This window comes from Marmota marmota, unplaced genomic scaffold, assembly GCF_001458135.2.
Source record: "Marmota marmota marmota unplaced genomic scaffold, marMar, whole genome shotgun sequence".
Taxonomy (NCBI): Eukaryota; Metazoa; Chordata; class Mammalia; order Rodentia; family Sciuridae; genus Marmota; species Marmota marmota.
Window position 1 is genome coordinate 3799746 of NW_026000075.1, and position 7876 is coordinate 3807621.

At 36.4% G+C, this 7876-nt stretch overlaps 1 pseudogene; it reads right to left on the reverse strand.

The window, feature by feature from the left end:
• Positions 1-1196: 1196 nt before the first annotated feature.
• LOC107149548 lies at positions 1197-1802 on the reverse strand (annotated as a pseudogene).
• Between the last annotated feature and the right edge of the window lie 6074 nt (positions 1803-7876).

The following is a 7876-nucleotide window of genomic DNA, read 5'->3' on the forward strand; positions in this document are numbered from 1 at the left end:
CTCACTGAGTTGCTTAGCACCTTCCCATTGCTGAGGCTAGCTTTGAACTCACAATCCTCCTGCCTCAGCCTCCAGAGCCCTATGTGCATCTTTATTTAGAATAAATTCTTAGAATATTATCACTAAGTCAAAGAGTTTTAATGTTCTTACCACATATTTGCCAATTTCTCTTGCAGAAGCTACACTAACAAATTATATTCCTGTAAATTCAGAATTCAACTAGCAGTGGCCTCTCTGTTTTGCCTCCTCAAAATCTATTTTCACCTGTCCATCCCTAACACAGTATGGATCTTGAGTGTTCTCCCAAAGCCCATGTGTTAGAGGCTTGGTCTCCAACTGGGTGCAACTGGTAGATGGTAGAAACTTTTAAAAGGTGGGATATGGTGGTAGGTCTTTGGGTCATTGTGAAAATGTCTTACAAGGGGATTAGGGGGTCCTAGTTTCTTGCTAATTCTTTCCCTTCAAGGTCAGAAGGTGAACAGTTTTACTCTGCCATGTGATTTCACTTTAATGTGCTGCCATGTCACAGATCTAAAAGTAACAGGGCCAGCCAATCGTGGACTTGAACTTTTCAAACTATAAACCTAAATAAATGTTTTTCTCTTTACAATTTGATTCTCAGGTATTTGTTATAATAATGGAAAGCAGCTCAATACAATCTCACGGTTTATTTTATGAGAGTAATACTAACACCTCCCCCCACCCCATGGTCAGCTTTAGGTGACTAGGAAAGAACTTTTAATTATAGGTTGCCATTCCTTGGCCTTTGTAGGGAGAAAAGGCACCATCTCTTTCAGTACTGTGTTACCACCATATTAACATTAGGACAGGCTTGCAATTTCCAAAACCTAATATTTACCCAAATCATTACCAGACACTAGAGAAACCCAAATGACTAACTAAATGTTCAGCGTTTTACAATCCTCATAGAAAGAATCTTATCCATTAGTGTTTCTCAAACTTTAATGTGCTTATAAATTACCTGGGTATCTTTTATTATTTTTACTACTACTACTACTACTATTTTGCCATGTTGGACATTGTAGCTGGTGCCTTGCACATTCTAGACTAGTGTTCTGCCACTGAGCCACATCCCCAGTCTATTTGTTTTTTCAAAAGAGATCTTTTACTGCGTTACTGAAATATCACAAATTGACCCCAGGGCTGTGTTTCTGTGGCTGGATAACTCTTAGGTCTTATTCATCAGCCTGCTGAACTGTTTCTTTTTCAGAAACATAGATATCATCCAAAATTTTTCTGATATCCTTGTTTTTTTTTTTTCATTGTTGTGTCTTGCTGAATTAAAGCTGCTGAATCTGTAACAAGTTCAATATCATTTCCTTCAAAGATTAATTTGTCTTTCTGAGTTTGAGACACTGAACAAGCAACACCTGTCTTCATCCGAATCCTGCAGATGTATTTTTCATCCAATAAATTTCAGATTTCAACAAGAGACCCATTCTCCTGAATAAAAATGTTGATGGGGAAGTGAGCATACACAGATCTCACCTTGTAATGGAAACCCAGTGTAACACTCTTGGTCATGTTCTCTATATGACTGCAGATGGTGTGGACAGTGGCCAGTTCCTTTCTATTTCCCCACCACTTGTCAACTCATAGCCTCTTCTTTTTCGTTCCAAGGAAACTGAGTTCTACATTGATATGATTGAAATCCCTCCAGAGGGTTCCTCTAGGGCCCTTCACAATAACTGTGCTTCCCTTCAGAGTGATGTCGACATTTTCTGGAGTGTCGACAGTCTCATTGCTGAGAAGTGTCTTCATTCTCGCAGTAGTTACGGCAAAAAGAGCTATTTTAAAAAATATTGATATTTTATGGTGTGATTAACATTTTTGCACTAAATTTACTCTGCAGCTTATTTTTTACTCAATATTATGCCTTCTAGTTCTTAACACATTTATTTCTGCATCAATATAATACTAACCTTAGAATATGGTTCCAGAACTCACAGTACCAGCTGTTCCTATTTTTGTTCAATTACAAAATTCTTTGGATTACTTGCCCTTCACTCTTTCAATTGTAGTTTCTTTTTCCCCTGTTATTGAGATAGCATTGATAAATCGTATGATATACAGTTGAGCTATATAAAGTGATTATTTGATATATGTGTATATTGTGAAATTATTACACAATTAAGTTAGCATATCTATCTATCCCATACATGTATGTGTGTGTGTGTTTGTGCAAACACGTAAGATGCACTCTCAGCAAATTTAGAGTATATGATAGGGTATTGGGCAGGGACTATAAATGTGCTTTCTAACAAGCTCTGTGGACTACTCTGAATAGCAAGGTAATCCAGCTGGTAAGGATGACAGCTTTGGGCTGGGGATGTGGCTCAAGCGGTAGCGCGCTCGCCTGGCATGCATGCGGCCCGGGTTTGATCCTCAGCACCACGTACAAACAAAGATGTTGTGTCCACCGATGACTAAAAAATAAATATTAAAAAGTTCTCTCTCTCTCTCTCTCTCTCTTAAAAAAAAAAAAAGGATGACAGCTTTGGTTACCAATAACTTAAAGGCTCTTTGAAGGGCTAAAAATTACCATGAAGATAACCAACATTAACTCCAGAATAACTGCCTGATTCTCTAGCAATTTTGCTTATGAAAATTTGCATCTTGGTCTGGGATTACAAGTTTCAGTTCCTTGCAAGTTTGTAATATGATAGCACTACTATATACCATACGATTTATCAATGCTATCTCAATAACATGGGAAAAAGAAACTACAATTGAAAGAGTGAAGGGCAATAGAAAGATTGCCCTTAAACTTTAAGGATCCAATATTTGGGTAAAAGTCTGAGTGTTCTTGGGAAAGATCTCTTAATCTCCTCAGTTACATGAATAAGGCGAATCTTCATCTATAACTTGAAATAAAACAAAGCGTACCTAATAGGGCTGAGTTGATGACACGAGATAATGTTCCTAAGCTCTTGGCAGAGTAGCTTTTCTCATCATAAACACTTGGAAAATGTCTAGGGTTGTGATTTTGAGTATTATCAATGTAGACATTATTTTCTTTTCCTGCAGAAGCAATGGCAAAATTATTTCAGAAAGTTGTCCCTGACCAATATGATAAATTTCTCCTGTTTTAGGAAATATGCTAACAAGTCTCTCAACATATGCTCTTCAATGTCTTCTTCTGAAAGATCTAAAGGAGGGGCAGAGCCAGAGGGAAATGAGTTGACTTCTTGTTGATTCCCAGGGGCGAGGTTGTTTTTAACAACTACAGATATTGCTTCCTGACAGTGAAGGTACACACTACTCATAAAAACTCTTCCAAGAATCTGAAAATAAAACTATTCTTCTGGCTTTCTTTTCTCAGCTAAATATCTATAACATTATTATTCTTTTTTCTCTTAGACGTCCTTAGACTTTCAGTGTAAGTATTCTTTTTTTTTCTCATTTATTATTCCTGGTTTACTTCCATCATTATCAAATTGTTGGTATTCATAAATGGAGTTGGGTGGAAATAATTTTTATACTTACAATGATTTTCTGATAACTCAAAATGTGAGAAGAGAGAGGAACAAAAGTAAACCAGTAATTATCTATAGAAGAAGAAAAGAAGTTTGGAAAGAGAGTTTACTTGTCCAAAGTCACACAGCTCATAAGTGACAGAGGCAGGATGTGAAATTATATTTTTCCAAACTCATAGTTCGTGTTCTTTCAAAATATGTCATGCTTATGGGAGATAAAACAAGCACACTGACTATTATAATTTAAGCCAAAGTGGGCAGTAGTGACATAAATATACAAGAGTAGTATAAACCAAGTGCTGCAAAGATTAGAAACAAGAAGAAATGTATTCAGCAGGCAGATTTCTCATGGCTTATGAACTAGATTTGAGATAGTTTCTGTATGAAACATTCTAGTTTGTGGAAATAGTACAAGAAGAATGGGAAATCCCAGACCTCTTCTCAGAAGTAGGAAGAGACAAGTCTGAATGGAAAATACCGCAGAGATAAAGTTGGAAATGAAAGGTTGGGGACAGATTATGGAAAATATTGTATGCCAGGTAACACAGGAACATAAAATTCAGTAAACAACTAGAAACAGGTACATAGTCAAGAATTAGAGTTGAACTTTAGGAAAATAAATTTGACAATAACATATCGCATGGACTGGGGAAGGTAAAATTAGAAAACTCTGTTAGATGTCATAAGAAATACAAAGAGGGCAGGGGATGTAGTTCAATAGTAAAGCACTTGGCTAGCATACGTGAGACCATGGGTTCAGTCCCCAATACCGCGTGCGTGCACACACACACACACACACACAAAATACATCAATTTGATCTATATCTTTAAGCCTATTATCGCCAATTGCTTTTTACGTATTTACACAAATATTGTTAAATAAAAGCATAATTTAATGCTATTGAAATGTATAAAATGCCATGAAGATTGAGATAGAAAAAGATCTAAACTTTGGTTGGCTTAGGAGGAAAGATGTATTAGCAATTGTTGTTAATATAGATTTTTTTAATAAACTAAGTCTGATTTCATGGAAAAGAATTAAATTTAAGATAGTTAAACTTCCTTGAAATTTATATGTCCCCACATGTGTGGACTCCTACCATTAACTTACCATCCTCCAACCAAGCAATTCCTTCCAAATACCAATACTGGAGTCATTTTTAAAAAATTATATAGGATGTGGATATGCAAAAAAGGCAAAGTTAAGAGTTTGGTTTTTAAGAAAAAGAAGAACAATCTACACTCAGTTTTATTTTTAGAGATGCCGCTTTATCAACTAAACCGAGATGAAACAGTTACTCATTAGATTACAGGTTTATTTTTTTCTCCTTAAATTCATTTCTGAGTTAATACATATCTGACTCATTGTCACTTAAAGAGGAACCTTCTTGTACAGACTTGTGCAGCTGCTGCAGGTTCAATTTCTATGGAAAATATACTCACCTTTATGCAATGCTAATAATGCAAATGCCAATTAATTGAATTCTGGTTTTGATTATAAATAAGCCATATTTTATAAAACTTGGATAGTGGGCTACAATTTTGCTGCCAAAATGAACTTTTAAAGAATGAGGTAATCTACTTGTTACTTGAAAAGTCACAAATTCCAGAACACTGACTCATTTGCGGTGAGAAAGCCCATGAAAGTAAGATGGAGCAGTGCAAATATCTGTAATGAGCAATAATGCCACACTGCGGAAAAACTACAGTGAATGTCATTCTAATTCAAACCTTTTAAGCTAGGAGATCCATCCAATAGAAAGAATAAGAACTCCAGTTCATTTCAATTAAAGCAAAACAGGAAGAGCAATAAGTAGCTAATCTTCAGAAGGAAGGGGGTGGGAGAGAAAGAGAAATTGATGTTTCCAGATTGAAAGCATTTGTGAAGCCTTTGGGATTTGGGCAAGTGTTCAGTCAAGTTGGGTGAGGGTGGGGTGGTTAAATTATCTACTTACCTGATTTGTGTTTATGAGATCCAAATGGAAAGATAGACCTTCTAGTAGAGATTTAGGATCTTGAGCATGGGGCTCAGTTCTCCAGGCCTACACCCCTTCCTTTGTAAAACGGAAATAATAATATCCCCTTGTAAATCTGTTGTATCTAGTAAATAAGAGAAATGATGTGAAGCACTCTCTCCAACATGCTTCAAAAACATATTGAGTTTAGAAGCTTTCAAAGAGAAAATAACTAAAGTAAGAAATCTACTTAAAAGAAGATAATTTCTGTTAGGAAAAGCCTAAATTCTACCCTGTTCCTAGAATATTTTATATACTTATTTTCAGATATTTAGCTTTAATTGTTTATTTTTTCCCCTTTTAAAGAAGAGAGTTTAAACCATCATTGCCCTGCTAATATTATGTGGCTCAAATTCAGAGGGCTGGGTCTTCCCCAAGAGCACTTAAAATCAGGCCATGATTCGTTAGAGCACTTAGCACATGCTTTGCTTTGAGCAAAAAGCTGGCCTCTTCCATCCTTGTTCCTTGAGGAGAGTGAATTGCTTCAAAAGCCCTTGTCAGCTGTTGTCACTCACATGGAGAAATCTCAGAGAAGCATCCCCTCAGCCCCTCCTCATGTCACACTAAGGACTAAAAGCCAGGAAGACAGCTCAGTACTCAGGAATGCCTTATAGTAAAGGAAAAGTGTAAAACTTGTCCCAAGTGTTAGAACTTGGGCCTCCCTTTCACCCCACTTGATTATTGCACCTAGCAGGACAAGACTGCTCCAGAAAGCACTGCTGTGTAATCAAGTGCTTAATCAGTCTGGTTCTGTTTGTTCCTAAATAACTATGAAGAGACCTTTTTGTCTGCGAGCATATTAAATACTTATAATGAATGAATGAATGAATGTGCTCTCAGAGACATCCCCTTAGAGTTCTGTGTCAGAAGGGGTATCTGTCAGCTTTTTGTCACTGTGACCAAAATGCCTGACAAGAACAACTTGTATTTTGGATCATGGTATCAAAGGTTCAGTCCATGGTCAGATGAGTCCATGGTTCTAGGACAAAGATGAGGCAGAACATCATGGCGAAAGAGTATAGTGGAGAAGAACTGCTTAGTTCATAGCAGCCAGGCAGCAGTGGAAAGGGGCCTCAGGGAAGATGAACCCTTCCAGGGCACGCCCCCAATGACCCACCTCCTCCAGCCACACCCACCTGCTCACAGTTACCATCTGAACATCCCTGCATTAACATAGGAGGTTTTTTTTTTTTTTTTTTTTTTTTTTTTTTTTTTTTTTTGAGAGGGAGAGAGAGAGAGAGAGAATTTTTTAATATTTATTTTTTAGTTTTCGGTGGACACAACATGGAGCCCAGCGCCCCCACCCCACACATGCCTGGCGAGCGGGTTACCGCTTGAGCCACATCCCCAGCCCAACATAGGAGCTTTTGAGGAACACCTCATATCTAAACCATAACACTCTGCATTCATTCACTAATTTATTCATTGTATAAATATTAACAGGTGCCCACTATGTGCAGGTGCTATAGACATAATGTTATAGGACATAAATATAATGAGTAGCTCATGATTGAGATTTTGCCATCAAATAGACAATTGTAAACCTTTAAGTAATATCAAAAAAAAGTTATGCTCTAAGTACTCTAAAATGGACATATTATACAAGGGGAGGACTACACAGATTGTAATTTTAATACATCACATATTTGAATTTGTTATCATTTGTCCATTTTCTAATTTAAAACAGAAACATGAATTGGGTATTCTAGTATAGCTAAAGAAGATACCAGACTTGGTATCAGACCAAAGCAGTTATTTCCATCAGGAAACTATTAATGTTATTAAATTATTCATTCTCAGCTTTCATTGCTAAGGGAAAGTGACATATTGTTGACAGCTATCAGAATTCTTCATGCTTTATTGAAAAGTCATTTGAAAATTACCATATAATTAAACCCGATTCTTAAAAAGTTTCAAAACTCTCTCAGAGAACTAGGTATAAGATCATCTCTCTCTCCCTCTCTCTCTCTCTCTCTCTCTCTCTATATATATATATATATATATACACACACATATGTATATATAGTTATAACTCATATATACATATAGATAGATATAGATATATATACCAAAGATACATATATATATATATATATATATATATATATATATATATATATATATATATGTCTTCAGTCATTATCTTCAGTTTCTGGTTAAAGAGGAGAGGGTTTGGGAAAGGAGAAATCCCTCCAGTAGAATGCAGTGTTAATGAAGAGAGGCTATCCCTGCACCTTGAGTCCTTTCCCATCTCCAAATAAGGGAAGCCCAATAAAATTACCTGGAAAGTCATTTCCCAGTTGGTTACCTATCTGGTACCGGAGTTTATGACTTCCCTGGAGGGTACTCTAAGTTTTGGAACAT